This window comes from Ursus arctos, unplaced genomic scaffold (genome assembly GCF_023065955.2).
Source record: "Ursus arctos isolate Adak ecotype North America unplaced genomic scaffold, UrsArc2.0 scaffold_28, whole genome shotgun sequence".
Taxonomy (NCBI): domain Eukaryota; kingdom Metazoa; phylum Chordata; class Mammalia; order Carnivora; family Ursidae; genus Ursus; species Ursus arctos.
Window position 1 is genome coordinate 21,779,186 of NW_026622963.1, and position 15,005 is coordinate 21,794,190.

The 15,005-nt window shown below is 36.7% G+C and overlaps 1 protein-coding gene and 1 pseudogene across 28 annotated transcripts in view; both read right to left on the reverse strand.

Annotated features, from left to right (window-relative positions):
- MEF2A (myocyte enhancer factor 2A) overlaps positions 1–15,005 on the reverse strand; it is a 162,189-nt gene that overhangs the window by 41,892 nt on the left and 105,292 nt on the right. The window lies entirely within an intron of this gene.
- On the reverse strand, positions 5,303–13,587 carry LOC130541979 (40S ribosomal protein S19-like; annotated as a pseudogene).

Sequence of the window (15,005 nt, forward strand, 5' to 3'; positions counted from 1 at the left end):
TAGCTCCTACTTACCGGCTCACTTGTTTGAAACCCTGCCTTCTTGTCTGTAGGACTATTTTATAGCTCACTGTGGCCTAGTTTTAACCCCATCTTCCATGAAACTTTTCCCTCAGTGCTTCCGTATGCTAAAATTTTAAGAGCACTTACTCAACAGAACATTCATTTATCCTATACTACCTTGTATTTACCTATCTACTGTACCCTCAACTAATATGTGAACTTTCAAATCAAAGGCTGAAGTCTAGATTGCTTTACATTTTCTGAGTCTAGACAAACAAGGTGTACACAAACATGAAATATGTATTTATTATACTTGCAAGATAAAAAACAGTAAAGAAGAACAAGATCAGGGTGCTGTGACAAGTTACTTTAGAAGTCTTCTAAAACACAAAGTTATGAATTTGTTAAAATACATTAAATAATAAGGCAATCTAAAGATACTAGTTTGTACTAGACAAATCCACAGAAATTGTTGTAGCGGTTTCTGCACTACAAAAATATAATTTCATACGTATAATTTCTTTTTTTTTTTTAAGATTTTATTTATTTATTTGACAGAGATAGAGACAGCCAGCGAGAGAGGGAACACAAGCAGGGGAGTGGGAGAGGAAGAAGCAGACTCATAGTGGAGGAGCCTGATGTGGGGCTCGATCCCGGAACGCCGGGATCACGCCCTGAGCCGAAGGCAGGCGCTTAACTGCTGTGCCACCCAGGCACCCCCATACGTATAATTTCTTAAATTCATATGTATATTTAACTTACAACAGACTATATTCTGAAAGCTGCTGGGAGATGTCCCAGTGGGCTTTTGGATAGTAAAGAACAGAATTGGTAGTGCGAGAAGACATCTCTTACACGGAGTGTGTATAATCACTAACAACCAAACGTTTTGATTCTAGATCTTATTTTGAGCCCAGCAGGTTGTAATACAAACTCGGTAATCTAAAAAACAAAAGCCATACTTCTCGAGAGTAAGGAAAAATTCATACCATCTATAGAGAACCGAGTTTTTAAAAAAATCTATATAAGCACTAAGACAAAGGTCCCATGGCTCACCAAACCTTTTCTCCTACTGAGACAAAAGATAGTAAGATAACTGAAGCTTTAATTTGGAAATTATGCTCTGATTACAAAAGTGGTTAACTGGATAAGGACCCAGAACATCAATTATTTTTACATAAAGACCAACTATTGTGCTTTCACGAGAGTCATCCAGCAAACCAAGCTTGGTGGCAGAGATGACACGCCATACAGACCTTGAGATGGAGCTCCTGGTGTCAAGCCTTTAGGAGACCAGGTATTCCTTCCTGCCTTGGGTGCTACTTGACTGTATTCTCTCAATAAATTCTCCTTCAGGGGTGGCTGGGTGGCTCAGTTGGTTAAGCATCTGCCTTCGACTCAGGTCATGATCTCAGGGTCCTGGGATCGAGCCCCACATTGGGGGGGGGGGTCTGTGCTCAGCAGGGAGCCTGCTTCTCCCTCTCCCTTTGCCCCTCCCCACTACGTGTATTATTTTTCTCTCTCTCAAATAAATAAAATCTTTTAGAAAAATGATAAATTCTCATTTAGCTTGAGTTACTTTAAATGGATTTCCAGTTCTTACAATCAAAGAACCTTGATAATGGAATCTGTCATAATCCTTTAGGTCACATATTAGTAGTCTCCTTATCTAAGCCATATAATTCCCAAAACAAGTCTCACTAGTGCCTCCACTACCCTGAGTTCAGAAAGGATCCCAAACCTGGAAGTAAGATGACTGAGGAGTATTTACTGTTTCTGGCCAAAGGTAATTGATTCAAATAACGGTACATACACCAACAAAGATCTTTAAAGTGTTGTACTGTTCTACTTATAAAGCATCAGCAACCTTATCTTTCAAGTTCAAGGAAGCATACACAGAATTCTGGGTACAAAACACTGCTCAGCAGGGCTTGTACTTCATTTTCTAGCATATATTATTAAATCTGCTGGTGACAGTGGAGATGGAAAGGGTAAGGAAATGGTGGAAAGGAGATAGGGATAAGAAACTCGAGGCAAAAACAATGCTGTTTAGACTTTTTTCCCTAAGTATACCCAAGTCTTCTTTTATACAATAAACTTAAAAAGCAAACATGCTTCAAAATGGATTGTAAATTAAAGGTGGTCATTTTTAAATAGTTTTTTTCAGCTTACATGCTCTTATCAGCAAAAAATAATGTACTTAAAATTTCAGACATGCTTACTCTCCATGCAAATTATATATACACATATACATATACATGTGTATATATAGATATATATACATATATATACATATATATACACACAGAGATATAGATATATATACACACATATATATACACACACACATAACATATATACATATTACCATAATCTTTTGTTTTTTAGTAAAGAAATCTAGTATTCATAGTATTCACTGTAAATAAGTTTAAATATTTAAACCACATGAAGTCTGAAATAAGAACTGATAAAAATTCCAGGGGGCTAGGATTTTCTGGAATTTTGAGATAGGCTATGAAGTTTTAGACTCTGGAGTCTATACTGCCTGAATGTTTACCAGAGCCCACACCTGACAAGACTGTGTTTTTAACTACTACCTACCAAGAACTGAAATGTTCTTTAATGTATGCTCAATTTTATAATTGTCAAATTCCACTCCAAACTAACAGAATCACAGTACTTGGAAGCAAAACTATGGAATTAAAAGTACTCAAAAGGTATATACGCATGGTTTTTTTAAATGCACAAGGAGCTAATTAATCTATAATACCACCACCCACCTTAAATCTCATTTCTGTCAAGCACCCGAGCAGTAAATTATCCATTCATCCAGTATTTATGGAGCGTCAGATCTAGCACAAGATAGGACTACTTGTAAAATAAAGGAATAATATGTCTTAAGTTCCAAGGAACTTAAACTAAATAGAATTTTTTTAAATAAGGAAAGTTCTCCTTTTCCTCCTTTTTAATAATTGTTGCTAATTTTGAAAGATACTTCGTATTCTTCCTAGACACTCTGAAAATGCATAAAAACATTTAATTTTTTAAAACTGTGAAATATTCACAGACAAAAGGACATCAAAATTTATTAAATTCAACCATTATAAAATGAATACTAGTAATTCTAACCAAATCAAAACACAGAGTAGAACCAGAACCTCCATATCTCCCTCAATCACACAACTCTCCCTTCTCCAGGAAATATTATCCTACCTCTGTAATGACAAAACTTTCCCCCTCAGTTTCCCTTTATTTCAGAATCAGTTGTTGAATTCTCGAAAAAAAAAAAATCCTTAGGATTTCGACTGGCATTTCTTTGACTCTATAAAGATTATTTTTTTGTAGAATTATACATTCTCAATGTATAAATATTGAGAGTTCCATTCCACAATGATGGGATAATTCTGTTAAGTCAACCCTGCATTTCTGAGAGCAATCCAACTTAGTCATGATGTACTGTCTCTTTTATATAGCTGGGTTTAATTTCTGTATTAGTTAGCATAAGTAACATGAGATGCTTTAACAAACAAAAATCTCAGTGGCCTAACGCAATGAAGTTTCTTATTCATACAAAGCCACATGAGGATGTTTCTGATCCGAGAGAGACTTGCATGAGATTATTCAGAGCCCAGATTCATTTATCTTGTGCTTCCACACACAAGACCTCAAGAGTTCCATCTGGATTCTCTGCACCTGGCTGGCAAACAGGGAAGAGAGTATAAAGATCATGTGGGAGGTATTTGACAGATCAGGCCTGGAAGCAGCATGTGTCACTTCTACTCAAATTCCACGGCCAGTGTAGTCATATGGTCACTCCCAAAGTGGGGCTGACAGAGCCTATATGTGTGCCAAAGCAGTAGAGAAATGGATCAATGTGAAAATAAATGTCTCCACTAAAAAAGATGTGAACTCAAAGAAATAGACTAATACTATGTTTAGGAGTCTTGCATTTATGTTCAGTGAGGCTGACTTCTGATTCTTCTTCTTAGAACTCTCCTTGCTGGTTTTGCTACCAAGGTTAGGTTAACTCATATAATGGAGAAAAGAGTGCTTCTTCTTTTTCTATTCTCTGAAAGAGTTTAGAAATATTGGCATTATTTCTTCCTTAAAAATCTGTTAGTCCTTGCTTATGAAGCCATCTGGATTTGGAGTTCTTCCGTGGTAAACTTGACAATGAAATTATTTAGGTTGTCCACAGTTTCATGATTCCACTTTGTTAAATTGTATTTTTCTGAAAATTTGTCTACTGAATCAAAACTTTTGAGGCACAACAGGATCCTGACATTTTATGTGCACAAAAATGTATAGTAAGATAGCTGATGAAAAAAAAATTAAATGGTACCTTTGTAACCTAGTTCACCTCCTACCTTTACAGAGGAGAATATGAAATTTAGGAGAGACCCAAGTACTCCCCCCTTCAACCCTACCACATCACACAGCTATTAAGTGGCTAGGACTAGAATCTAAATCTTCGAATGTCCAGGTTAGTGCTCTTTCCACTACACTGTACTAGTTCAGCTGGTTCAACAGACTGCATTAATCCGTCAACAAATGAAAGGGAGAATGCAGAGAGGCTTGTGATCAGGAACCACTTCAGCCTCTGGAAGACAGCACATTTCTTTTGCAGGTAGTTGTAGGCATTGTCTTCAGGCTCCTTCTCCTGTTCCTCCATAATCTCATTCCTATCTTCCTCAGTAAGACGTATGTGGTGTTCAAGCTATGGCTTCTTTGAATTTTAAGGCCTTATCCAGTTCTATGATACGCCCAGGTTTGATTGCAAAGAACCCAGCAAATGGCAATGATACTTTCCCCTCGACCCTGAGCAAAACCAACAGTTTTAGGGGGCCCTTAATTCACAGAAATTAGATATTGGGCAACCCAGCAGCCTCAGCTTATCAACAGGGATAATGTAATTCTGTTATAAACTCTTCACACATAAACAAGTATTTTGATAAACTTGGTTCTCCATATGCTGTGAAGTGAGGAAAGTAGATCTTCAGAAGTCCTGGCTCTTGGTTTTCACCATCCCTTCTTTATGTGTGTGTGTGTTTTTTTAATTGTACAAATGACTTAATTTGCCTTTTTTTTTTTTTCCAACAAAACTTACTGAGAGCACCTACTAGGTTCTGATGTTCACTGATGAAACAGACATGGGTCACTGTCCACATGAAACTTGTGAAGGTCATCTGATCTTCCCATAAAGACTGCTTTCTTACCATGAGAGTCTGACTTGGGTTTTGGATCCCTTCTTCAAAAGCCTGAGGTGGTTTAGTTGCAAAACTGATACACAGCTTTTTGCCTTTTTTCTTTTTTAAACGAATGAGCCAATTTATTAACCCAGCATTTGTTCTAATGCTTCTGGGTGGCAGCTGCCACCTGTTTGGTGATTCTTTCCAAATCTTTCTGTCCCTGAGGTGTCAGTTTGCAGCCCCCATCGTGGTCCTTTTCCATTGTTTTCAGCCCATAAATCTTGGGAGGACCTGTGGCCCACGCTCCTGGAGCCTCTGCTTAAGTGGCTGGGCATGACCCCATTTCTCTGACGTCCCCTATAGATCTTGGTTATGGAGCCGACCCCAGCGCCACCCTGGAGGTTCAGGCGCCGTGCCGTGCAAGCAGCCTGTGTGTAGAACCAATTCTCATCACAGGGAGCAAGGAAGCTCTTTATGCTATAGTGTCCACCCATTTAGGGATTTTGAGCTCCCCAGACTTTTTCAGGAAGACTGCCAGACCTCTGATGAACTCGTGCTAGTTCACGTCTTTTACAATAACTCCAGCCACAATGTGGCCTCTACGCTGCCAGCCAGGAGAAAGGGAGCAAGGCACGTAAGTCAGGCGTCCTGCCTTCATTCTTGAAGATGTTTTCTCTGGGTATAGAATTCTAAACTGGATTACAACTTGCATCTTCTCAACACATTCAGGATATCATTTCACAGACAACAGATTTTCATTTGCTGCTATTTAGAGTCAGTACTCCTTTGAAGATAATCTGCTCTGTTTAAGTTTTTCTGTGTCTTTTGTTTTCTGTAGTTATACTAAGTCTATGTATAGATTTTGGTTTTTTTCTTTTCTGTTTATTCTGTTCCTTAAATCAATCCTGGAAAATTGTCATTATGTCTTCAAATACTGCATCTGCCCCCATTCATATTCATCCTCTCTTCCCCTCCTTCTAGAATGCCAAGAAAAATTTAGTCTAGAATTTCTAACTAATCTTCCTTTTCCTCAACACCTTGTATTTTTTATCTTTTCATCTCTTTGTGCTGGGCCTCCAGAGAACTTCTCTCAGTTCAAAATTCTTCAGCTACGTCAAATATACTTCCAACGTGTCTAATAAGTTATTTTGGTTACTGTGTTTTTTCATTGCTCTAAGTAGTTCATTCAAATCCACTATATTACTTCTTTTATAATTTCTTGTTTCTTGCAGGTATCTTCAAGCTTGTTTATTAAAAGAGTGGAACTGTTTATAATCTATGAATGAGTATCTGAAGTATTAAGATGTCAGTTTTTGCTATTTCTGCATTTTGCTTATGGTGCCTTGTTTTCTTTTATGGTTGGTCATCTTTGTATGATAGACGCTCTGTGGTTTCGAAAGGTTATTTGAAAGAGATTTCTGATGCCTTGAATAAGGTGCCTTTCTTCAAAAAGTATTTCAATTTGCTTCTTCCAGGTACCTGAGGCAACAGTGTTCCTGGACTTCTTCTGTTAAATGACTTTGGACAATGAGTGATTCCACACATGCTGGTACTTGTTTTACAACTCTCAGCGACAGGTTCTCTTTCTTACTTTTCTTATTCTCCTCTTTCCCCCATCTGTTCAGTACAATAGGTCTCTCCTTGCAACCTTTTGCAAGTAGGGGAAAGACAGTGGATTTTTTTCCTCTTCCTGAGGTCCTGATTTGATATGGGAGGCAATCTATTAGACTCAGAAACCTAGAATTAATGAGTTGTTCTTTGCCTCTGGATCCACCAAAACCTGAAGCTTAGTTTTCAACTGTTTTATCCTGGTGGGCAAATGACTCGGGGTAGCCAGAACTTTAAATACTTCTTTACCTTTTAGGTTCTTACCTTTTCTTAGATTTTGGTCTGACATGTTCCTTAACAGCTCTTTGATGCTATAAAGAAGTTTTTGTACAATTTATCTAGTATTTTTAGTTGTCTTCAGCTGAAGGGTTGGTCCAGATAACTTGATCCAACATTACAGAAATAAAAAAGATCAATGTTTTTAGGAAAAAATGAACTAAATATTTTCTAATGATATCCGCAAAGTTTTTAGACGATGTTTTTGCTTTTTAAGTTAAATGTGTTTTTGCTTTTTAAGTTAAAAGTTAAGTTTTTAAGTTCCACATTTTCCACAGAATTGCACCGTCAAGTTCCTCAAAAAGTTCAACACAGAGCCATCATACAACCTAGCAAATTCCACTCTTAGGGAGACACCTAAGAGAAATGAAAACGTGTCCATACAAAAACTTGTACACAAATTTCATAGCCACATTTTTTGTAATAATCAAAAAAGTGGAAATAACCCAATGTCCATCAACTGATACCTGGATAAACAAAATGTGGTGTATCCATACGCTGGAATATCATTTAGCCATGGAATGATATACTAGTACATGCTACAATACGGATGAACCTTAAAAGTATTATGCTAAATGGAAGAAGCCAGACACAAAAGAGAACATTTATATGACATATCCAGAATAGGCAAATCCATAGATACAGAACAAAGGTTAGTGTTTGCCAGGATGAAGAGGTAAGGGAAGTTGGGAAATGACTGCCAATGGGTACCAAGTTTCTTTTTAGGTTGATGAAAATGTTCTGGAATTAGATAGTGTTCATAGTTGCACAAACTTCTCAATATATTAAAAACTGTACAATTTTAAATGGTGAATTTTATGGTCTATACATTATATCTCAATAAAAAGAACAGAAAAAATTTAATCTCAAGTATGTCTATAATACCCACTGTGGTAGCCACTAGCTACACTAAGTTGCCTCACTGAACATTCATTCATTCAATTTCACATGATAGTGAAGGATATTGGGGGCAATGATTTATAAAGATACCAGGTAGTGTGAAAGTACTTTATGCAGGTTGCAGAAAATGCTGGACATCTTTGCCATGATTATAAATAATCACACTGGAAGTCATACGTATTGAGTCCTATATCCAGGTATATTAAGACTACCAGTGAACAGAACTATATGAAACAAAAGCCAATAGAATCTATGAAAACAGCTTTCTTTTATACCTTAAAAGAAACCAGCAAAATCATACAGCCCCCCCTCCCCCGAATAATCTTCTTTTATATAGCAGCCACTTATTCGGATGAACATAAGCTCATGAATGTGCTTTAAAACAAAAAACAAAAAAACACCTTCTATGATTAAACAATACAGTCTGCTCTACTATAATGTGTTCTGGAATGTAAATTAGGTGCTATGAAACTGGTAAATAGGGAATGGTGTCAGTATAATAAAGAAGTCACTCTGGTTCACTGGGGATATTTCCTAGGCAGGGGGAGCCAGAAAAGTGGCAACAGAATTACAACCTTTAGCAGGAAAGGAGAAAGACCTCCTGAGAGCAGGAGCATTTAAAAAAAAGAAGAAAATTGAAAACTAGGGCTTGCTGAAGGTTGTAATATCTCCCATGCTCACTTTATTGGCAACCCCCCCACCTCCACCTTCCATTGTTCATTGCTACACTGCCATCCGCACTGTCCTAAGACCCACTGTCTCCATTCTAATTAAATGTTGCCAACATTTCTACTCAAGTAATTAATTCTGTGCATTTATAATACCCACTGTGGTAGCCACTAAGTACACACTAAATTGCCTCACTGAGCAGTTCAAGCTCTCTTTTTAATTACTAATTATTTTTTAGTTTGTGTTGCTCAGAACACAAAGGTGCACAGGTTTTGGTTTATGAGATTTTTCAGGAATGCATAAATTGCATTACAGCAGAAGCAACTATGCATTTTTTCTTTTTAAGTCTGTTTACTTCTCTAAAGGTTGGAAATAATACATACTGGGAGTCAATGGGGAAGATGGAGCAATACAGCAATAAAAGGCAGTATTTCCAGTGATACAGACTGAAGAGAATCACATCCCTTCGTTCTTGAGCTTTATTTCCATTTAAACATACTCTATGCTTTTGTCCCTAATAGCTTTGGGTAACATTTGATGAAGTGTGTGTGTGTGTGTGTGTGTAAGAATTATTTGAGACAGAGCGTGTGGGGGGGGGGCGGAGAGTGGCGGGCAGAGGGAAAGGGTGAGAAAAATCTCAAGCAAGACTCCACACTGAACACAGCGTCCGACACGGGGCTCAATCCTGTGACCCTGAGATCATGACCTGACTCAAAATCAAGTTGGACGCCCAACCAACTGAGCCACCCAGGCGCCTCTGATGAAGTTTTAAGAGTACAAATTAACTGAAGTAAGCAACACTGCTTTTAATTCAATTTTATAGGTCATTATTAAGCTGTGTGATGGTCTTTTGGAATCCATTGGGAAGAATACTGATGTTCTTTAGCAAAGACTGCTTCAAAAGTTCTACAGTCTTTCTGAGATAGACCCAGGGTCTTCAAGATAACGTTATTTAAGTCTTGGTTTTGTAACAGCATACTCGTAAGATCTCGCACCAGTCTTTTGCTTTGTTTGGACTCCTGCTTTCTTATCATTTAAATGAAGTACAGAACTAGATCAGGGTTTCCAAACCTTCTTATAATACACAAACTCCTTTTTACAATAATTTTGGTCAATTAGTCATTTTTTCATGATAAATAATAATGATTTTAAGTAAAAATACTTTAAATTGTTACATTAAAGGAGATATTATAAAGATTATTTATGAAATAATACATGATCACATTCACATTATGGATAAATTCTAAACATTTCCTTTTCTACAAATGATGCTCTCTTAAATTTTTTATAGATCAATTCAGAAAACGCATGACATGTCAATATACCACAATCTTTGGAATACAATCTAAACCTCTACTTTAATCACCCTTCTCCATTCAAACTAAGTGGAACAGCATTCTTCTTCATAGAATTTCAACATTACTAAAGACCTATCATAATTAAAAGATGAGATCTTCAGTCTATATTTAAAAGCTATAAACTTCTTTTAAAATGATGATAATCTGCTGTCAGATTAGTATTCTTGTAACAATTATTTGACTACCTAAACTTTTAAACACCTCTAAGGGCTGCCTAATGCCCATAAGGCAAATGTCAAACACCACAGACTGATATTCAAGGCATTCTATCAACTATGCCCAATCTGTCTGTTCCTCACCTTTATTACTCACCTATACAAACTCTTTATTCTACAGAAATGTGTATTATGTGTAGTAATATTAAGGTTTATTTTTTCTGTACGTATATCCAGTTTTTCTAGCACCGTTTATTGAAAAGACTTTACTTTTCTCATTGATTTACCTTAGCATTTTTGTCAAACATCAATTAACAATGAATGTATGGGTCTATTTCTGAGCTCTGTGTCCTGTTTCACTGAGCTACAGTTCTATCCCCACCTACCAAATACAAACTTTCTGGATTAAGGTAGCTTTATAGTACATCTCAGAGGTGCAGTATGTAGCTAGAATAAGCCAATCAGCACTTTCCATCTTCTCCTCACCACCGTGATTAGTGTACTGCAGGGAGGAGCGTGGAAGCACGTCATCTAAGCCAGCATAACAGTTAATTTTAGAACATTTGGTGAAAACTCTAGGACACAACTAATCTCTGATGCTTTATATTGGTATTTAACAATATGGTAGCCACTAGCCACATGTGGTTACTTAATTAAAGTTAAAAATACGGTTTCTCAGTTGCACTAGTTATATTTCAAGTGCTCAACAGCTACATATGATTAATGGCTACCATACTGGACAGCACAAATAGAGAACATTTCCATCACCACGAAAAGTTCTACTGGATAATGCAGCTATAGTTGATGCCGTGTACGGACGTAAGGTCGGGAGCTGCCACTGTCAACATGTAGCAGCCAGCATCAGGACAAAGCTGATGCATGAGAGAAGGCAGAAACTTGGAGCCCACTTCAACACAGCAGAGCCTAATCTCTACCACACTGCCGCATTTTTTTGTTATGTGATACAATAAGTACCCCTATTTTAAAGGCGAGTTTCAGTCAGGTCTTTGTTGCTTGGAATCAGAAACAACCTAACTAATATAAAATAGTTTTCAAAATGCTTTCGTGGGGTTCCTGGCTGACTTAGTCAGTAGAGCATGCAACTCTTGATCTCGGGCTTGTAAGTTTGAGTCCCACGTTGGGTGTAGAGATTACTTAAAAATAAAAAATCTTTTTAAAAAATGCTTATGCATACATTATTTTAACTGATCCTTAAAATCCACAAGATTCAGAACTTTAATACTGCTCTCTTTTCCTATTAAACAGGTACCATAAATATTCAATAAATAACGGACTGGTATAGCGAAGAAATGCTAATTATAAATACTAAGTATAGAAATTTACTTTGGATCACAATAAATGAAGTATCAAATAACAGAATTTAAGAATTATTAACACCTTTCACAAAATGCCTATATCCTCACCTAAAACCCTTACTTTCTGCTGTCCTACAGAGCATTACTGATAGATTTTTTTATACCATAAAGTAACAGAACAATTTTTAAAAACTTAATTCAACTATAACAAATATGGAAAATAGCACTAAAAATATTTTAGTTATATCATACAATGGAACAATCCTATATGAACACTGGTAGCATGAAAAAGCAAGCTGATTTTTAAAATTCCTGTACAAATACTAGTTATACTTTCTAAGGATTTTTTGCAGAACATAAACATTTTTGAGGTTTTCAAGAGACTTTGGAAATAACAACTCAAGCCCAGAAATTACCACAGAACAAAGCAGTTACATGAAAAGAAAATTTCTATAAAACCAAAGCATGACAGAGTAATAGTCCCTGTTGAATTACAAGAGGTAAATTCCAATATGAATTCAAGCTTTGGTTTATTCTCTAAGACTCAAACTTGTAGCTTATTTACCAAGTTTCAAGAATCACTAACATTTAAAAAACTACCTTAAAAGTATCTTTCTGATCTTTTACTGCTAATCCATTAAACTAAGAACTTATAGGAAATATTCTTTGAGTAAAGAAATATAATCACATATCAATGTGTCTACACATATAATAAGATTCTTCACAGAATATCCTTAGAATACACAAGTATCAAAGCACATATCAAAAATTGATTTGTTCACAAATCAACCCACCAAACAAAACCTACAAAATTATAAGGTATGTTTATTTTTCAAAAATATAAAAAGTTCATACTACCACTTGGAATGGTTTACAGGTCAAGCACTAATTGTGTAATTGCAAATTTAAAACTAGGGTTATGACTAAGCTATGCTAGGAAGATACCTTTCTTTCTTTAGACTCTAGATCCCTAGAGTTTCTCTCAAACTGAGCTACAAAAATAACTTCAAAATAAATATGAAAACTATACAAGCCGTCTCAATTTTAAAAAGGAGATATGTGCTTGAATGGCCAGCTTTTAAAAAACTGCTGCATGTATGCATTCGCTGTCTCTTTATAAGAGAAGTATCATACTGTATCTCTCTCTCTCTCTCTCACTTTATAGGCATACACAGAATATCCTTAAACATGGTAAGTACCCTGCATCTTTTGCACTAAATAAGCTTGTAGCTCTAATAGTAATATAGTATTTATATGTTGAATGATTACTATTTGATGGGAAACATCAAAATCTTGGGATTCTACATGTCTTGAATCTATACTGAAATGTAGCTAACAAAGGAACTTCTGTAGTAATAGCCAACACATTAACTTTTCAGGAAAACAGCAGAAATATGGCCAGTTATTCCCAGTGTCCAGCACAATGCCTTGTACATGGTATGATAAATATCAGTACAATAAATTAAAAATGTAAAAATAATGCATTATATCCAACATTTTTACCCTTTTCTTCCTCCCTTTTTTTCAACCCCTTTCAAAAAAAAAATTACAGTGCGATTTGAACCCAATATATTGCCTGGGAAATGCAAGAGAGTCAGTAAAACCTAGACACAGCTCTTTCAATAGCTACCCAAGCCTTCAGGAGAAAGTCAAGGGCCTTATACACCTCTCTGGGATCTGGTTTACTTCCCAGGTCTTGGCTATTTCCACTTCTCACACTATACTTCGCTGACTTTAACTTCATAAAATAACTGTGCTATGTCTCATTTCCTAATTTCTACATAAGCTGCCCCTTTGAGCTAGAACACCTTTCTTCTACCCCTTTCCTTCTCCAACCCTGTCCTTTAAAGGACTAAGATGAGGTGTCACCTCTAGAGGAAGTTTTCTCTGACCACTCCCCCAATCCTCTGTACCCCTTTTCTCACTGGCCAAAAGTTTGGCTAATGTAGCAAAGAACTTCCAGAGGAAAAAGAACAACTTATCTGATTGTAACTACTAAAACACTCAATCCCTGACACAAAGGGACATAAAAAGGATATATAGGTATTCATTGATGAACACAAGAAATGCATTAGAGAAATGTAAGCTGTATTGTAAAGTGACAGAGCTCACCCCTTTCCTGCATGAACTCCTATTTATATATCAACAACATCAATCTCTGATGGGAAAAAAATCTGACCTCAAGAAAATAAAAATCATACGCAGAGATGTACAGTTCCTTAAAAAGCACATACATGAAAACGAATAATTGTATGATAAATAATAATATTCAAATACAGAGTAAAAATAAAGAGTCAAACTGAAATCGCAAGAGCTACGGTGATTGCTGTGTGAGGTGATGGTGCAGGACAAGTGAGAAGAGGAGGAGGGCCATGAGGATTGCGTGCCTCACCCTGTGAATCACCGTCCTGCTGCGTCAGGCTCTGTTAGGAATAAAAGAGCAGGGCAGGGGGCTGGAGGTGGAGGGAAGCTTTGTCTTGTCTTCAGATGTCTCATTATTTTTCCCCTTTCCCTGCCGCTCCACTGCAGCCCTGTAAAACATTAGGCAAGCCTCTTAAACACTCCCTGTCTGTTCCATTCCTCATCTGCAACACGGGGAGAAAACAAAACAAAACAAAACAAAAAACTGATTGGCTCAAAAATGCTCTCTGATCTCAGGAGACAAAAGTCATTTATCTTTCTGTTTTGCTCAACTAAGGAACTGTAATACATCGTCCACACACTCCACCAGACCCCCTAAATACATTCAAAGAAGCACTTACAACCATGTAGAAGTGAACTGAAAGGTTACCCATTAGACATGTGTCCCCTAGTCTGTAATTCACACCAAATCGGCATGCTATTTTGAATTGTTTCTTAGCAGGTCTTAAAAGTTACACTTTGTGCTTGCTCACTGCTTAGAATTACTTCAGAGGATATTCTTGGGAATAAAAATATTTAAGAAGCTGGGTAACCACTGCCCAGAGACTGCACGTTAACTCGAAGCTTTTAGTCTCACTCTACTTAGGACAAGTTAATTCAAGTTCGTACAGTATTGTTCAGACCGCCCCTCAGGAGTTTCTGCTTCGGTAGGTCTGATGTGGGGCCCACGGGCTTAGATTTCTAACAAGTTCTCTGGTGATGCTGCTGCTGCTGGGCAGGGTACCACACTTTGAGAGCCACGGATTTTAAAATGGTCAAATTCTCTTGCCATGGTCAACTTTCACTACCAGCTGTTTTTATTTAATAATTGGTAGATGTATCTTATATTGATTCCCTATCTTCCTCTCTTTTAAGATATTGATAATTTCTAAAATTCCTTTGTAATCTGCAAGTAGGGATGATTAAGACTCAGAAAAAGCAGATTTTCTCTGTCTTTAGAATCCAAATTATTGTCATCTTACTTCATTTATCACGGTGTCTCAAATTCCTCATCTATGAAATGGGGACAATAACAGAGTTCAATCAGATAAAATAAATAAAAGCCCTTGGAACAGTACCCAGTTATATGTGCAACTAGATAAATGTCATCCATTATTCTTACTGCAATTAT